At 42.8% G+C, this 18753-nt stretch overlaps 1 non-coding gene across 1 annotated transcript; it reads right to left on the bottom strand.

Moving 5' to 3' along the window:
- Positions 1-17546: 17546 nt before the first annotated feature.
- Positions 17547-17618, bottom strand: trnae-uuc (transfer RNA glutamic acid (anticodon UUC)). The gene has a single exon. It is a non-coding gene; the product is annotated as a tRNA-Glu (tRNA).
- Between the last annotated feature and the right edge of the window lie 1135 nt (positions 17619-18753).

The raw sequence follows: 18753 nt of genomic DNA on the forward strand, positions 1-18753 counted from the left end.
CTCTCATTGGCCTCTCCAGTGGATACAGACCTGAAACTTTATGAAATCCTAATCTGGTGGAATAATTCTAGAACCCCTTCCCAAACAGGAAGTAGCTTCAGGAAGGAGGTGGGGCTTCAAAATTTTAAATATTGGTTTCTGGCAGAGGTGTGAACTCCTCCCAGAAAGCTCATCTCATTTGGAGCAACTTTGACCAGTTATGATGCTTCATTTAAAGACTTTACTGGACTTTGCCACGCCCTTTACGGACAGCAGAAAGGACTTAGGGGGGTCAAACCAGCACAGATGCGATCCTTCGAGAACAGAACAACACACTCAAATTTCAACTTCCTAGGTTCAAAGAGAAAAAACTATCCCCTTGTGAAACTGGGCAAAATCAGGGTCTGGGACTTCTGCACTCCGAGAGCCTTTTGGAGCAGAATTGAGGATCAAATCTGGGTTCTGGTGTTTCTACTTGGGCTACATCCACCAAACTTTACACACATAGTGTGATGCCCCAGAGTAGCATGTGCTGGGAATTTCAGCCATCTAGGTGCTAAGGGGCCCAAGCACGGTCCCGGGGCATCCACTAACCCTAAGGGGCTCCTCAAAGTCTGGCCCCTCTTCCCTGGTTTCATTTGAGCTGAAGCCACCAAAAGTCACACCAATGGTTGATGTCAGTGAGAGGACTGATTCTGACATTTTCAACCATCCAGAAGTTACAGAGCTGAAACACAAGACCCCAAAGCCCCTTCCATGTTTGTTGCCAGAGATATCGTAGTCATGACTGTGCACCTCCTTTATGAAGAAAAACAAAACAACTACTGCTTTGGGGCTTGTGTTCAGGGGTATTATATTATATTATTATATTATATTATGTGTGTAAAGTTTGGTGGATGTAGCCGGATGGGCCGGTGTGAGCAGGCATTTCAAAATATATATTTCTGGTAAAAACGCAGAAACAGCGGTTAGTTTGTTTTGTGTTAAAATGAGAAACAGACCCATCCAGTTGTAGTGCCACCACTCAGCGGCCGCCTTGCAGTCAGAAGCCATGAAGAATGTTGCCCAGTAAGAGGAAGGAGAAAGGAGGAGCCGAAAAAGAGACACTCACAAGAAGAGAAGCAGACGAATTTCAAAAACTCGACGTGTTCTTTCCAGGGCTGGACTGGGAAGAAGAGACGTCAGGTGTTGGAACGTGTAGTGGAAGAAGAAGGTCTCTGAGTAGTGAAAGAGTATCACTCTTTTAACATGGTTACTGTCTTCCATGTAGAATACTGCACTTTATTTTAATTTTTGAAACTTCAAAATGTGCACATACATCCTCTGGTGTGGCGTGTGCTTACACATATCGTGTAAATAACCATGGAGGGCTGCCAGGGATGAGAAATGCCAGGGCCATTTTTTGGTCCCAGTCCAGCCCTGCTTCTTCACCTGCTCACGGTGTCCTGTCAGCTGTCTTCCCTCAAGGAGGTGGCCAGTCTTGCTCTGGAGCAGTTTCAAAAATAGGCCTCAGCACACTGCCTCTGTGCCATGCCTCTCTCATGCTCCTCTACTCTTTGGTGCACATGCCTCCAGTCTGTCAGGCCTCTAATGAAGACACTTGGATCACTGGGCTTGCTAAAAGCAGGGCAAACAAAACAAAACAAAGCATGACGTTGACCACAATAAGTCAGCCATTTCCACGTCGTGCCGTCCGTTCTAACGAAGAGCCTCTGGACGACAGGGTTTATGGAATCTTGTTGAGGATGAAACTTTAAAAAATCAGTCCTCTGTGTGGAAGAAGGGCAACTAAAATAGTCTCCAACTGTCTGATCTGACTCCTCCACTTCCATTGCAACAGCATGGCTTGACGAAGAGAAAGAGAGAGAGCTGAGAGATTTCATTGGACGAGCCCAATGTCCTTCAAGAAAATCAACCAATGGGCCGCGTTTCGCGTCTCCGATACCGTTACGGTCGATTAAAAACTATACACTTTTGAAAAAAAAATTATGACAGTTATGGGCCGGCCCAAAGATGTGCATCGGCCAGGTGGCCAGTCCAGCCCTGGGTTCACCCTTGATGGGTCACCAGTCCATCCCAGGACCAACACACACAGACAGACAACCATTCACACTCACAGTCATTTAGAGTGTCCAGGTAACCACTACCCTCTTGATGTCTTTGGACTGTGGGAGGAAGCTGGAGTACCAGAGAGAACCCACACAGAGACAGGGAGAACCTGCAGGAGGGGTGGAGATCGATGAGTCCTGGAGACGTTCAATAATGTCCACAACTTTGGCACCAGGAAGACAGCAGGTGATGGCACCTGGGAGTTCAACAGACCTGATGATTGAACCACCAATCACAAGGATTTCAGCCTCCATTGTAAACAGAGAGTTTAGATGAGAGAGAACCTGCTGTCAGCCTCACCAGTCAGGGCAGTGGCAGAGGCAGCAGAGTTGAATGAAGCAGGACCACCTGGCAGGTCTCAGCTGGAGGTGATGACATCACTGGCCTCAGTCCTCACCAGTGCTCTGCCTAGCAACAGGGACGATGGAGAGAAACCAGTAGAAGCACTCTGAGAGTTGGAGACAGCAGGAGAGAGACCACGACAGTGTCACCCATGGGAAACTGTTGGATCCACTCAGGACAGGCTGGACAGACACAGATCAAAGACAGAACTGATGATGATGTCATTGGGGGGCTTTGATGGTGTCTTTATTTGTACCTAGAATTCTGTCTTTGATCTCAGGAGAACATGAAAGAAACACAACTGAGGAAAGTAGAGGAGAACATTCAGCTTCATTAGAAACACTTGAACTGTTGAACAGTAGAATTTGTTTGAAACAGTTTACAACACTGACTGACAGGATTGAAGAGGGGAGAGTTTTGTATTTTCAGTTTAATTCTAACTTTAAACTGGGGATGAACATTTTTAGTCGTTCATATTCTAACATACAGAGGAAGTCATGACATTCCCTTTTTTTAACCTGTCCTGTTCAGGAAATGGAAATGGAAATTTAGCTGCTATGTTGAATCAGAAAAACCTTTTGAAGTCTACTTTTGCTTCAGTCAGAAAGTAGACTGTTGTTAACTCTCACAATGGTTGGTGATTGTGGAGGAAGACAAAATCCTTATGAACCTCTTTTTAACAGACACACATTTCTAAAGACACTGGTTCATTTTATTTTGTTCTTTTAGCAGAGGATGGTTTCGATCCATCGACCTCTGGGTTCTGGTCCAGCACGCTTCCTCTGCACCACTCTGCTCTATCATTGATGGTGCCAGGAGGCCTAAAAACACAAAACACCAATTCAATCCAGGACCTTGGATCCTAAACTGAAACTCCATCACACGGTGGCTCTGCTGGGGCTCCCACAGGTGAATGAGGCTGAGCTCCAGTCTGCTCTGAGGAGGCAGCAGACATCTGCACCACTCAGAGGTTTGGTTGGTGGCTTTGACAAAATCCCAACAAACTAAAATCCTGTTGAAGCAGGAAGTTCTAGTTGAACTCTCATCCACGTCACATGACCAAGAAAACCTCCTCTTTCATTCAGACCAGAACAGACAAACATAGAAACATTGTTTCAGCTTCTGATCAAACAATAACATGTTCTTGATTGTTTGTCACGTTCTATTAATCAGACTGATGATCTCTGGATGTTCTAGGAGGGGGGTCTGTTTCTGATGAAGCCTGTTTGGTCTGGGGGGGTTAAGATGGTGGGGCTGTTTCAGTTCTAGTGCTGAAGGCTTTCACCATGACAGTCAGACTCTCCTCTGTCCTTCATGGTCCCTCAAATGTGCAGTGTGGACCTCACACACTGAAATTTAGCCTGAAAACTCTTCATGAAAAGCAGTGACTCAGAGTCTCTGTGGCGCAATCGGTCAGCGCGCTCAGCTGTTAACCGAGAGGCTGGTGGTTCGAGCCCACCCAGGGATGATGAACAGGCTCTACTGGTGCTTAGGAGTCGCTGTGTTAATGATCTGAATGTGGACAGACAGATTGACCCTCCACAGCAGACTCATGTGACAGATCTCTTGATGAGACGCTTCAGTGTTAAATTTAGTCGTCGTGTGTCATGCAGTGTTGAGGAGGCCTGCTGGCTGTGGGTAAAGTGGGGGCTCAGAGTTTGTGGAGTCGGCTCTGGAGTGAAGGGGGTCACTGTTTGGTTCTCAGATGCTACAGCTCAGGTTAGCGAGGTGGTGGAGAAACCAGTGAGAGCTCTGCCAGCTGGAGCCTCTTGGGTCCCGGGAGGCTTCACTCCTGGAGGTGGAAATGATGAGGAGTTTTAAAATCTGCTCCTCTTTCACGCTGACTTGTTTTCTTGGGTTCCCTCTTTCATTCATGTGTGATTTTAGTCTCAGCTCTCTAAACCTGAATGGAGCCAGAACCCATTTTAAAAGAGCTGCTCTTTTAAACTCCTGGAGATCAAGAGGATCCTGCCATGTTTGTCCAGGAGACCCACAGCACAACAGTCAGTGAATGGGGATGCAGGCAAGCTTTTAATGGGGGTCATTTGAAGTCCCAAGTCCAGTTGGAGCAGAGGCTGGAGTTTGATTCTCCAGGAGGTTTTTGTTGTTGTTTTTTTACCAGTTTCTTTTGATTTGGAGGAAATCATTCCAGGTGTTTGAAAGACGGTGACAGCAGCTTTGGAAAATGTTCAACTGGTGTTTTTAAATGTCTTTGCACCAACAAATGGTGGACAGGACAGCTTTTGAGACATTTTAATGCCACCGTTCAACAGTGAATCTGCTGGTTTCCTGTTTTTAGGAGCTGATGGGAGCTGCACAGAGAAGCTCTTTGAGACAGGAACCATTCAGAGCTCCACCCTGCTTCTTCCAGCAGGATCCACAGATCCACCAACACACCAGCTGTTTGATGAGTGGAGGCTTTTGAGCAGGATTCCTAGACAGCACAGCTGGACTCACGCAACAGCTAACTTGTTAGCACCGACTAGGCAGGAGCGCTTCTATGGTTTTACTCAGTGGTTCAATATTTTTAAGAGATGTCCCATTCAGCCTGTGGAGTGATCACTCTTCAGTCTCCTGTTCTGTTTTATTAAAATATTCATTTAAAAGCTCCTGAGAGAGAGAGAGGGAGAGGGAGGGAGAGAGAGAGAGGGAGAGAGAGAGATAGAGGGAGGGAGAGAGAGAGGGAGAGAGAGAGGGAGAGAGAGAGGGAGAGAGAGAGAGAGAGGATCAAACTGATCTCAAACTTGACTTCAAAATTCTGATTATAATCATTTTTACTCCTTGATAGATTCATCACTACAGTGTCATAGAGGGTCCATTACTATTGCAGTATATTAAAGAATATAAGAACGAGGTTACCATCCATGGAAATATAGTATTTCATGTATTGCAGTATATTTTCAAAGATATAACACTTTAATTTTTTTTAATAAGAGAGGCTTTAATGTCTGTCTTTGATGTCTAAACTCTGACTCTGATGTCATTGGTGGTGACTGAATTCTACCCCCTGACAGACTGGGAAGGCTCCTATTGGTGATGTCATCATAAATACATGAAGGTCTTGTTTCAATGTTTTAACATTAAAGCTCATCTTGGTAAAACAATCAAGTTACCTGAACTAAGTTCTTGAAAAAAATGACTGTCACTGACTTAAATAAATCAAATCTACTTCAAAGTTCCTTCTGTTGTCATAAGTCGGCCATTTTAAGTGTACTTGTAGTTCCAGAACATTCCAAGAGGAGATGATATGAATCATGTTGTTAGATGAACTCAGTTCCTCTGCTTTGATGTTGGTGGACTGAGGGGAGTTTGCCTGAACCTGCTTGGACCTGCTGGCTCCTGCTCAGTCCCTCACTCAGCCTCACTCAGCCTCAGCAGCACGGCTCCACTGAGGACTGATTCAGGTTCCTTGCAACCAAATAGGAGGAGAGCTGAACCTTCTTGCTGTGAGGCCACAGTGCTGACCACTGCACCATTGTGTCCCCTGAAAATGCCACCATGTTGTTGGGCTTTTCTGTAACAGCAAGCACACATGAACACAGCAGCTTCTTCACAGGGCTGGTGGCGCAATGGATAACGAGTCTGACTACGGATCAGAAGATTCTAGGTTCAACTCCTGGCCAGCTCGCTTTGAACTTTATACTGAGAAGATGAAGTGAGAACCAGTGATCAAAGTCCCTGAAGTCCTCCCAGGTTCCCTCCTTGTCTGCTGGAAACATGAACACATGAATGATCCTGCTACCTCTCATGTTCAGCTGCACTTGACAGTGACAGCAGGAGAACAAAAATCCCAGTGTGTCATCAACATTTCCTGTCAAATCAATGATAGAAGCTGTTGAATTTCTGGATCAGAACAAGGAGAAACCCACCCCTCACAGCCAGAAAAGCAATCTGGTATACGCTGTCAGATGTAGTGAGGCCTGCACGGATCTCTACATAGGGGAAACCAAACAGCCCCTCAACAAGCGCATGGCCCAACATAGAAGAGCCAACTCTGGAGGACAGGACTCAGCGGTTTTCCTCCACCTCAAGGAGGAAAGCCACTCCTTCCAGGACGACCATGTCCAAATACTCGACAGAGAGGACAGATGGTTTGAAAGAGGAGTTAAAGAAGCCATCCACGTCAGGATAGAGAAACCATCTTTGAACAGAGGAGGTGGACTGCGACATTTCCTTTCACCTATTTACAACCAAGTCCTTTCAAAACTTCCCCAAAGAGCTCAGCTGAAAGACCCACGTGGAACGGCTGATGCCAGCACAGCCCATTAGCATCTGAGTGGTCGGTGAAACTCCCTAACGACCACCCCTGAAACTCCCTGACACCGCACAACGACTGTCGTTTGGGGAGGCCAGGTGAGTCTCGGGAGGGTCGTTTCCACCACAATAGCACTGACCACTCCCAAATAGGTTTATAAGGTGGAGCTTCCACACTCTCCACTAGAACTGAAGAAGCCTCTCGGATGAGAGGTGAAACGTCTTCAAGATAAACTTACGTCCAGTTGACCAGATTTTACTTCGCTTCGATCTACGATGACCTGGATGAATGAGAACCTACACATACATTACTGTCAGCATCACTTTGAGTTTATTAGCAACTATCACTACATTACTGTTAGCATCATTTTGAGTTTATTAGCAATTCTTACGACATCACTGTAGCATTAAATTGAGTTCATTAGCAACTCTTACTAAATGACTGCCAGCATCACTGTGAGGTTGTTCGAAACTCTTACTACATTACTGTAAGCATCACTGAGTTGATTAGCAACTATCACTACATTACTGTTAGCATCATCTTGAGTTCATTAGCAATTCTTACGACATCACTGTCCCATCAGTTTGAGATCATTACCAATTCTTCTGACATCACTGTCGCATTATTTTGAGGTTCAAAGCAACTCTTACTACTTTACTGTTGCATTATTTTAAGTTTCGTAGCACCCTTACGACATGACTGTCAGCATCACTTTAACTTTATTAGCAACTATCACTACATTACTATTAGCATCATTTTGAGGTTAGTAGCAACTCTTACTACATGACTGTCAGCATCACTTTGAGGTTGTTCGAAACTCTTACTACATTACTGTAAGCATCACTGAGTTAATGAGCAACTGTCACTACATTACTGTTAGCATCATTTTGAGTTCATTAGCAATTCTTCCGACATCACTGTAGAAATATTTTGAGGTTCGTAGCAACTTTTACTACATTACTGTCGCATTATTTTGAGGTTCGTAGCAACTCTTACTACATGACTGTCAGCATCACTTTGAGGTTGTTCGAAACACTTACTACATTACTGTAAGCATCACTGAGTTAATTAGCAACTATCACTACATTACTGTTAGCATTTTTTTGAGTTCATTAGCAATTCTTACGACATCACTGTCCCATCAGTTTGAGATCATTACCAATTCTTCTGACATCACTGTCGCATTATTTTGAGGTTCGAAGCAACTCCTACTACATGACTGTCAGCATCACTGAGTTTATTAGAAACTATCACTACATTACTGTTAGCATCATTTTGAGGTTGTTCGAAACTCTTACTACGAATCTAACAGTAATGGAGTGAAACTTTCGAATAACCTCAAAGTGCTGCTGACAGTCATGTAGTAAGTGTTGCTACAAACCTCAAAATAATGCGGCAGTAATGTAGTACAAGTTGCTTCGAACCTCAAAATATTGCGACAGTGATGTCGGAAGAATTGCTAATGAACTCAAGATGATGCTAACAGTAATGTAGTGATAGTTCCTAAGAAACTCAGTGATGCTTCCAGTAATTTAGTGATACTTGCTAAAAAAATCAAAGTGATGCTGACAGTAATGTAGTAAGAGTTGCTACGAACCTTAAAATAATGCGACAGTAATGTAGTAAAAGTTGCTACGAACCTCAAAATATTGCGACAGTGATGTCGGAAGAATTGCTAATGAACTCAAAATGATGCTAACAGTAATGTAGTGATAGTTGCTAATCAACTCAGTGATGCTTACAGTAATGTAGTAAGTGTTTTGAATAACCTCAAAGTGATGCTGACAGTCATGTACTAAGAGTTGCTATGAACCTCAAAATAATGCGACAGTGATGTCGGAAGAATTGCTAATGATCTCAAAATGATGCGACAGTGATGTAGTAAGAATTGCTAATGAACTCAAAATGATGCTACAGTGATGTCGTGAGAATTGCTCATAAACTCAAATAATGCAAACACTAATGTAGTGATAGTTGCTAATAAACTCAAAGTGATGCTGACAGTAGTGTAGTAAGAGTTGCTACGAACCTTAAAATAATGCAACAATAATGTAGTAAGAGTTGCTACGAACCTCAAAATAATGTGACAGTGATGTCAGAAGAATTGCTAATGATCTCAAAATGATTCGAAAGTGATTTGGTAAGAATTGCTAATGAACTCAAGATGATGCTAACAGTAATGGAGTGAACGTTTCGAATAACCTCAAAGTGATGCTGACAGTCATGTAGTAAGAGTTGCGACGAACCTTAAAATAATGCGACAGTAATGTAGTAAAAGTTGCTACGAACCTCAAAATATTGCGACAGTGATGTCGGAAGAATTGCTAATGAACTCAAAATGAGGCTAACAGTAATGTAGTGATAGTTACTAATCAACTCGGTGATGCTTAATGTAATGTAGTAAGTGTTTCAAATAACCTCAAAGTGATGGTGACAGTCATGTAGTAAGAGTTTCTACGAACCTCAAAATAATGCGACAGTGATGTCAGAAGAATTGCTAAAGATCTCAAAATGATGCGACAGTGATTTAGTAAGAATTGCTCATGAACTCAAAATGATGCTAACAGTAATGGAGTGAACGTTTCGAATAACCTCAAAGTGATGCTGACAGTCTTGTACTAAGAGTTGCTATGAACCTCAAAATAATGCGACAGTGATGTCGGAAGAATTGCTAATGATCTCAAAATAATGCGACAGTGATGTAGTAAGAATTGCTAATGAACTCAAAATGATGCTACAGTGATGTCGTGAGAATTGCTCATAAACTCAAATAATGCAAACACTAATGTAGTGATAGTTGCTAATAAACTCAAAGTGATGCTGACAGTAATGCAGTAAGAGTTGCTACGAACCTTAAAATAATGCAACAATATTGTAGTAAGAGTTGCTACGAACCTCAAAATAATGCGACAGTAATGGAGTAAAAGATGCTACGAACCTCAAAATATTGCGACAGTGATGTCGGAAGAATTGCTAATGAACTCAAGATGATGCTAACAGTAATGTAGTGATAGTTGCTAAGAAACTCAGTGATGCTTACAGTAATGTAGTAAGAGTTTCGAACAACCTCAAAGTGATGCTGACAGTCATTTAGTAAGAGTTGCTAATGAACTCAATTTAATGCTACAGTGATGTCGTGAGAATTGCTCATGAACTCAAAATGATGCTAACAGTAATGTAGTGATAGTTGCTAATAAACTCAAAGTGATGCTGAAAGTCATGTAGGTAGTGTTTCGAATAACCTCAAAGTGATGCTCACAGTCATGTGGTAAGAGTTGCTACGAACCTCAATATAATGCGACAGTAATATAGTAAAAGTTGCTTCGAACCTCAAAATATTGCGACAGTGATGTCGGAAGAATTGCTAATGAACTCAAGATGATGCTAACAGTAATGTAGCGATAGTTGCTAATAATCTCAAAGTGATGATGACAGTAATGTAGTAAGAGTTGCTAGGAACCTTAAAATAATGCAACAATAATGTAGTAAGAGTTGCTACGAACCTCAAAATATTGAGACAGTGATGTCAGAAGAATTCCTAATGAACTCAAAATGATGCTAACAGTAATGGAGTGAACGTTTCGAATAACCTCAAGGTGATGGTGACAGTAATGTACTAAGAGTTGCTACGAACCTCAAAATATTGCGACAGTGATGTCGGAAGAATTGCTTATGAACTCAAGATTATTTCTAACAGTAATGTAGTGATAGTTGCTAAGAAACTCAGTGAAGCTTACAGTAATGTAGTAAGAGTTTCGAACAACCTCAAAGTGATGCTGATGGTCATTTAGTAAGAGTTGCGAATGAACTCAATTTAATGCTACAGTGATGTTGTGAGAATTGCTCAACAACTCAAAATGATGCTAACAGTAATGTAGTGATAGTTGCTAATAAACTCAAAGTGATGCTGACAGTCATGTAGTAAGAGTTGCTACGAACCTTAAAATAATGCAACAGTAATGTAGTAAGAGTTGCTACGAACCTCAAAATATTGCAACAGTGATGTCGGAAGAATTGCTAATGATCTCAAAATGATGCGACAGTGATGTAGTAAGAATTGCTAATGAACTCAAAATGATGCTAACAGTAATGGAGTAAAACTTTCGAATAACCTCAAAGTGATGCTTACAGTCATGTAGTAAGTGTTGCTACGAACCTCAAAATAATGCGACAGTAATGTAGTAAAAGTTGCTACGAACCTCAAAATATTGCGACAGTGATGTCGGAAGAATTGCTAATGAACTAAAAATGATGCTAACAGTAATGTAGTGATACTTGCTAATCAACTCAGTGATGCTTACAGTAATGTAGTAAGTGTTTCGAATAACCTCAAAGTGATGCTGACAGTCATGAAGTAAGAGTTGCTACGAAACTCAATATAATGCGACAGTAATGTAGTAAAAGTCGCTACGAACCTCAAAATATTGCGACAGTGATGTCGGAAGAATTGCTAATGAACTTGAAATGATGCTAACAGTAATGTAGTGATAGTTGCTAATCAACTCAGTGATGCTTACAGTAATGTAGTAAGTGTTTCGAATAACCTCAAAGTGATGGTGACAGTCATTAGGAAGAGTTGCTACGAACCTCAAAATAATGCGACAGTGATGTCAGAAGAATTGCTAAAGATCTCAAAATGATGCGACAGTGATTTAGTAAGAATTGCTCATGAACTCAAAATGATGCTAACAGTAATGGAGTGAAGGTTTCGAATAACCTCAAAGCGATGCTGACAGTCATGTACTAAGAGTTGCTACGAACCTCAAAATAATGCGACAGTGATGTCGGAAGAATTGCTAATGAACTCAAGATGATGCTAACAGTAATGTAGTGATAGTTTCGAACAACCTCAAAGTGATGCTGACAGTCATTTAGTAAGAGTTGCTAATGAACTCAATTCAATGCTACAGTGATGTCGTGAGACTTGCTCATAAACTCAAAATGATGCTAACAGTAATGTAGTGATAGTTGCTCATAAACTCAAAGTGATGCTGACAGTAATGTAGTAAGAGTTGCTACGAACCTTAAAATAATGCAACAATAATGTAGTAAGAGTTGCTACGAACCTCAAAATAATGTGACAGTGATGTCAGAAGAATTGCTAATGATCTCAAAATGATGCAACAGTGATTTATTTAGAATTGCTAATGAACTCAAAATGATGCTAACAGTAATGGAGTGAACGTTTCGAATAACCTCAAAGTGATGCTGACAGTCATGTACTAAGAGTTGCTACGAACCTCAAAATAATGCGACAGTAATGTCAGAAGAATTGCTAATGATCTCAAAATGATGCGACAGTGATGTAGTAAGAATTGCTAATGAACTCAAAATGATGCTAACAGTAATGGAGTGAAACTTTCGAATAACCTCAAAGTGATGCTGAAAGTTATTTAGTAAGAGTTGCTACTAACCTCAAAATAATGCTACAGTGATGTTGAAGAATTGCTAATAAACTCAAAATGATGCTAAAAGTAATGTAGTGATAGTTGCTAGTAAACTCAGTGATGCTTACAGTAATGTAGTAAGTGTTTCGAACAACCTCAAAGTGATGCTGACAATCATGTAGTAAGAGTTGCTACGAACCTCAAAATAAAGCAACAGTAATGAAGTAAGAGTTGCTACGAACCTCAAAATGATGCAACAGTGATGTGGTGAGAGTTGCGACTAACATTAAAATGATGCTCCACTGATGTAGTGAGAGTTGCTAAAAACCTCAAAATGATGCTACAGTCATGTAGTGAGAGTTGCTACTATCATCAGATTGATGCTACAGTAATGTCGTGAGAGTTCTCCTCACCTCAAAATAATGCTGACAGTAATGTAGTGAGAATTGCTAGGAACCTTTAAATGATTCGACAGTGGTGTAGTAAGAGTTACTACTATCCTCAAAACGATGCTCCAGTGATGTAGTAAGAGTTGCTACTACCCTCAGAAATGATGCTCTAGTGATGTGGTGAGAGTTGCTAAAAACCTCAAAATGATGCTACACTGATGTGGTGAGAGTTCTACGAACCTCAAAATGATGCTAGAGTGATGTGAGAGTTGCTACTAATTTAAAAATGATGCTAAAGTGATGTAATGAGAGTTGCTACGAACCTAAGAAATTATGCGACAGTGATGTAGTGAGAGTTGCTACTAATGTTAAAATTATGCTGACAGTGATGTAATGAGAGTTGCGACGAACCTCAAAATGATGCTTACAGTGATGTAGTGAAACTGCGACTAACATCAAAATGATGCTTGCAGTGATATAATGAGAGTTGTTACGAACCTCAAAATGATGCGACAGTGATGTAGTAAGAATTGCTAATGAACTCAAAATAATGCTAACTGTAATGTAGATATAGTTGCTAATAAACTCAAAGTGATGCTGACAGTAATGTAGAAAGAGTTGCTACGAACCTCAAAATGAGTCTGACAGGAATGTAGTAAGTCTGCTCCTCTGGTTCTAGGGACTGAACTCTCATTCTCCTACAGGGTCTCATTCTAGAAATGAACATTCTGACTAGCAGATGTGATCATGAATGGACAAAACCATTCAGCAGAGGGGACCTATGACCTTTGACCTGGGTGACCCAACGTTGATCCAAGCTTCTGAAGCCAGCGTTTCTGTTCCCAGTTTGCTGACTGGTCCTCAGTAGCAGGACGTCTCTGTTCATTGAGTTGATTTCTGTTTCTGTCTGTTGCTCCGCTGTTTCAGAGTCAAATGAAGAGATTTCTGATGTTGCTGTTTGTGTCCTGCAGATGTGGAGCAGCTGCTGGTGATTAAAGAAGAGGTTCCCCCTGAGCTGCAGGACCCAGAGCCCCCCCACATTAAAGAGGAGTGGGAGGAGCTCTGGACCAGTGAGGAGGGAGGGCAGCTTCAAGGGCAGCAGGAGGCTGATATCACCACGTTCCCCTTCACTCTGGTCCCTGTGAAGAGTGAAGGGGGACGAAGAGAAACCTCAGTTCCCACAGCTTCATCAGAGTCTAACTGAGGAGAACTTGAAAGAAGAGTCTCAGAGCAGCAGCCCAGTTCATCCTCTGAAAACAGAAGCTGATGGAGAAGAGAGTGGAGGACCAGAACTAGCCAGCAAGGTAGATCCAGATCCACTTGTACAACCCCAGACTGACGACCAGATGTCAGACTCTTCTGAAGCTGAGACTGAAGTCAGTGAGGATGATTGGGTCAGACCTGATAACACGGCCACCTCTGAGCACAAGGAACCCCTTGGCTCAAGGAGGAATTTGCTTCAGAAACTGAGCCCAGGACAGGAAGTGAGTCATTGCAGCTCAAAAGAGCAAAAAATAAAGACCTTTGGCCCTTCTGAATCTCAGACAGAAGTCAGTGAGGATGAGCATCCATGTAGGTGCTCAACATGGAGTTTGGATACACTCATGAGAAGAAAAACTGGGGAGAAACCATTCCCATGCTCAGTGTGCGGCAAAAGATTCTCAAAGGGAAATCTGAAAACACAGATGAGAACACACACTGTGGAGAAACTGTTCCCCTGCTCAGTTTGTGGCAGAAATTTTTCAGAAAAGGGACGTCTGAAAAGACACATAAGAACACACACTGGAGAGAAACCATTCCCCTGCTCAGTTTGTGGCAAAAGATTTTCAGAAAAGGGATGTCTGAATAGACACATGAGAACACACACTGGGGAGAAACCATTCCCCTGCTCAGTTTGTGGCACAAGATTTTCAGAAAAGGGATGTCTGAAAAGACACATGAGAACACACACTGGAGAGAAACCATTCCCCTGCTTAGTATGTGGCAAAAGATTCTCAGAAATGGCAAATCTAGAATCACACATGAGAACGCACACTGGGGAGAAACCATTCCCCTGCTCTGTTTGTGGCACAAGATTTTCAGAAAGGGGATGTCTGAAAAGACACATGAGAATGCACACTGGAGAGAAACCATTCCCCTGCTCAGTTTGTGGCAAAAGATTCTCAGAAACGGGTAATCTGAGAAGACAGATGAGAACGCACACTTGAGAGGAACCATTTTTCAAAATGTTGCTCTGAAGCTGTGACAAAAGAGTGGGAGAAGCAGGTTGCAGGCCAAATACAGGATTTTTTCAAAAATCACAATGATAAAACAAAATTGAACTAAGATAACAATGGGATGTGGTTGTCAGTCGAGTTCGTGTTGTGGATGTGTAAGGAAGAGATGTTGGCTGCTGAAAATCAAAGTGACAATGGATGAGGAGGAAGAGAGGCTCCTGGCCGGCAAGGAGGATTCTGTATGGAGAGAGCAACTAACCAACTAGGAGGAATGAACGGCTCCCCACTCTCCAGCTACCTGCTGCAACACAAGGAACATCATGAAAGACACCAGCCAAGGGACCATCACACCCCCCTACAAGAACAGTGTCCTGAAGGGAATCCCGCTACCAAAATACCATAAATGCAATTTTTCTTGAATGCCCAAAATGATAATTCACTAAACCTCTAAAAACCATATACGTCCCCCATTGGACTGCTCAGATAAGGTCAAACTATCAGGAGGGGAACCAGTGGCCTGCTCCGGTGGTCCAGCATCTCTTGTTGCAATTTAAGAGGCTAGGAAAAGACAAGAGGAGAACCAGAGAGAGGAAAACCGGTCACAATCAAATACCACACTGAGGAACTCTAGACAACACGTCCACCACCACTTTGTTGGTCCCCTTCACATCGTGAATATCCAGGCAGTATGACTGCAGGAACAGAGACCACCTGACTGGTCTCTGGTTGGGACACTGCAACGAATGAAGGAAGGTGAGTGGATTATGGTCAGTGGAGACAACGTGTCTACATGGAGAACAATGATGAGAACACACAGCTGAGAGACATCAGTCTTGCTGAGTTAGTTAACAAAGCTCCTCAGGTCAGGAAAACTTGAGACGACGCAACAGAGAAACTTCCTTTGTCCATCCTGTGTTGTGTGACTGAAGCTGAGGAGAAACTGAAACTAATCATGGTGGTGGAGGCCAGACATGAAGGTTGTGGGTGTAAAGAGTTTTTGAAAGCAGAAGGGAAAACACATCAGGAAAGAAACAGGATGAAGCTGAAATCATGGAGCCACCATTGGATAGGAGGGTGTGAGGGCTGATCTGATTTCTCTGAGGTCACCATCAAAGATCCACTTGGCACCAAGTACTGATCTTTATAATGAAGTATTGATCCTGATCAAACACTGAATTGTCTTTGAGATGTGTGAAAATAAATGAGTGGGCGGAGTCTCTGATATCATTGATGTCATCCAGCTGTTGGAGAAATATGTGACATCAGCTGGAGCCTCTGGTGAAGTACCTTTAGTAGTAGTACACATGCAGTATACGCTCAGTACCGGTTCCTACACAGACACAGCGAGCGCTGCTTTAACAAATACATGGTTCCTATGTGAGGGATTGGTTGGATTTCCGGTGGATCAGGACCAGGACTGAAGTTGGTCCCTGACCATCCTGGAGGGGCGGCTGTAACACACAGGATGAGTTTTCACAGTGAAGGTCTTCTTCTTCTACAGCTGAATTAAAGTGTAAACAGCCGTCTACACACCTTTAAATGTTCTTATAAACTTGTCTTTTAATAAACTTTCTGTTCTCTTTCAAAGTTCTGTGCTTTTGTTGACATGCAGAGGCTCTACTTGATCACCACCCTTGTGTTTGACTGTTTGGAGTGGATGATGTTATTTGTCTGTTTATCTGCTGCCCCCACGACCTGCGGTGGGAGCTAATTAGCGGTATGCACCAAAACCTTGTTAGACATGGATGCTCTCAAACCAAATCCTTGCAATCGTTGGAAATAATAAAAACACAAGAACACACCTGAGGTTCCTTTTTAGCTGGAATTTTCCTTTAGGAGCTTTAAGAGTGAGGAGAAGGATTTTAAACTCTGTTCTGGATTGGTGATGTGGTCTCTCCTCCTAGTTCCTGTCCATGCACGTGCAGCTGCTTTCTGGAGCAGCTGCAGTCTTTAAGGGGAGGTTCAGTTTTTTGGACCTTTGGCCTTCCAAGCTCACCAGGGTGCTACCAGCAACTGGAGACAGTTTTGGACCCATTGGGTCTGGTCCTGCTGACGCTATCTGCAATGCTCGTGCTAGCGCGAGTGGATAGGCCTGCCATTTAAATACCATCTTACTCACTCCACAGCACTTTCCAGGTGACTGAAATAAAACTCCAGAATATCAATTTAAAGTGTTTGTTGATAGAATCATTCTGGGGAGGAAACTTTTAGTACATCGCGGTTCTTTTTGAGGGACAAACCTCAGATTTCAGGTGTAATTTTACCTCTCCTCTAGTCGGTAGAAGTGGGCTCACGTTACAGCTTCAGAGGACTGTTATGCTACTGACTGAATGTATTCCTCAGCCATTGATGAGTCGGCCGATATTTATCTATAATATATATTTATATATCCAGTGACTTCTACCAGTGCTGTCTCTGTGCTGGGCTCTAAAACCAGGCTGAAACCCTCAAATCAACTCTTGTTATGGAGGAAGTCACTCAGCTGATTAGCAGCTGCTTTCTCTAGGATTTTAGAGAGGAGGGGAGGTTAGCTATCAGTCCATAGTTGGCTAGAACCTCAGGGTATCCACAGCTTCCCTGACCAGGACTTGAACCCTAGGCTGTGGCAGTGAGAGCACCAATTCTAGCTACTAGACAATCAGGGACCACACTGACCAGAGTTTGTCCTTGCAGGAGTCAGTGACTTAATAGTGTCTAACAAAGGGTTGAACCTGAATGAGACAGTCACCCTTCAACATGGGGCCATGGCAGAGTGAACCAAGAACACTACAATGGGGGTGAGACTGGAGCCATGATGGACTCACAGTTCATCACCTCCACCATCATGTGGACCACCTGATCACCTCTCCTTCAACCTCTAAATATCTCATTCCCTGACCGGGAATTGAACCCGGGCCGCGGCGATGAAAGCGCCAAATCCTAGCCACTAGACCATCAGGGACCACACTGAGCTCTCCAACAACAGAGACTATACACAATGACTCAAGAACACAGGACTCTGTTGTCTCAGCTTGAGATGCAGAGGGTCCACCAAGACCACCAGACACCTCAGCCTCCTAAAGACAGTCCACCCCCAGGATCCTGCCCCCCTCTGCTCCAACTCAGCCCTCCATTCATAACTGACTTTGTCTCAGTCTTCACAATGCCAGTCACTGAAACACTGACAATGTGATGGGGGCTTCCTGTCTTTACTGCATTTTCTTCAAGGCTCACAACTGCTACTTCCTACAGTCGTCTCTACTGTGTACTTGTACTACCAGTTGTTATGAGCAACTGTGGATTTCTAAATATTAACACTGTCACAGTTTAACTGCATCAGTTAAACAGCCTTCATCTTGTCAGCTAAATTGATCCATAAATGTGACAACAGTTGATAACAAACTACCAGAAGAGAAACCAGTCTGTTGCATATCAAAGTATTTGTAGCTGGGTCAGTGTGACTGTGAGCCTTCATAGCCAGCATGAAGGAGCTGGTTTTATCTTTGCTGGGGAAATCCCACACACAGCTGCTCTCAGTTCCAAATGTGTGTGTCCTCACTCCTCCGTCCTCCTGCTGCCCTCAGAATACAGACACAATTCAACCTGGCAAGTTTGGAGCATAGAAGTGCTCCTGAAGAGATGTGTGTCAGCCCACAGCTGGCTGTTCTTACCTGGAACCTCAAGATGAAACTGCTTCCACAGATTGGAAATGAATCTGATGTTGACTTTTGGACAAATCACCTGTTCATCAGTTCATCATCACTTCCATCCATTTCTACTGCTTATCTTGTTATAGAAAGGAGTCTATCTGCTGTGTGACGGAGGCAGTTACTGTGAGCTGCTGCATGTCTCAGTGTGTGTGTGTGGGGGGGCTGTGTGTGACTGGTCGGCTGCCAAGGATTATTGATGAGATCAATCATGATCAGCTCTGAGATCACGGCACAGAAGAAGGAGACTTTTTGATTTTTGGGGGTTCAGTTTCTAAGTCAGACACATCATCACAATTTGAAGTTTTCCTCCAGTAAAAAAAAAAACCAAACAAAACCAAACTAAAACATGATTTGACTTTTGATGTCTACATTTTTTGGAAATTGTGA

The sequence above is a fragment of the Aulostomus chinensis genome, chromosome 1 (genome assembly GCF_037954235.1).
Source record: "Aulostomus chinensis isolate RoL2024-O1b breed Wild chromosome 1, RoL_Achi_v1.0, whole genome shotgun sequence".
In the NCBI taxonomy this organism is placed as follows: domain Eukaryota; kingdom Metazoa; phylum Chordata; class Actinopteri; order Syngnathiformes; family Aulostomidae; genus Aulostomus; species Aulostomus chinensis.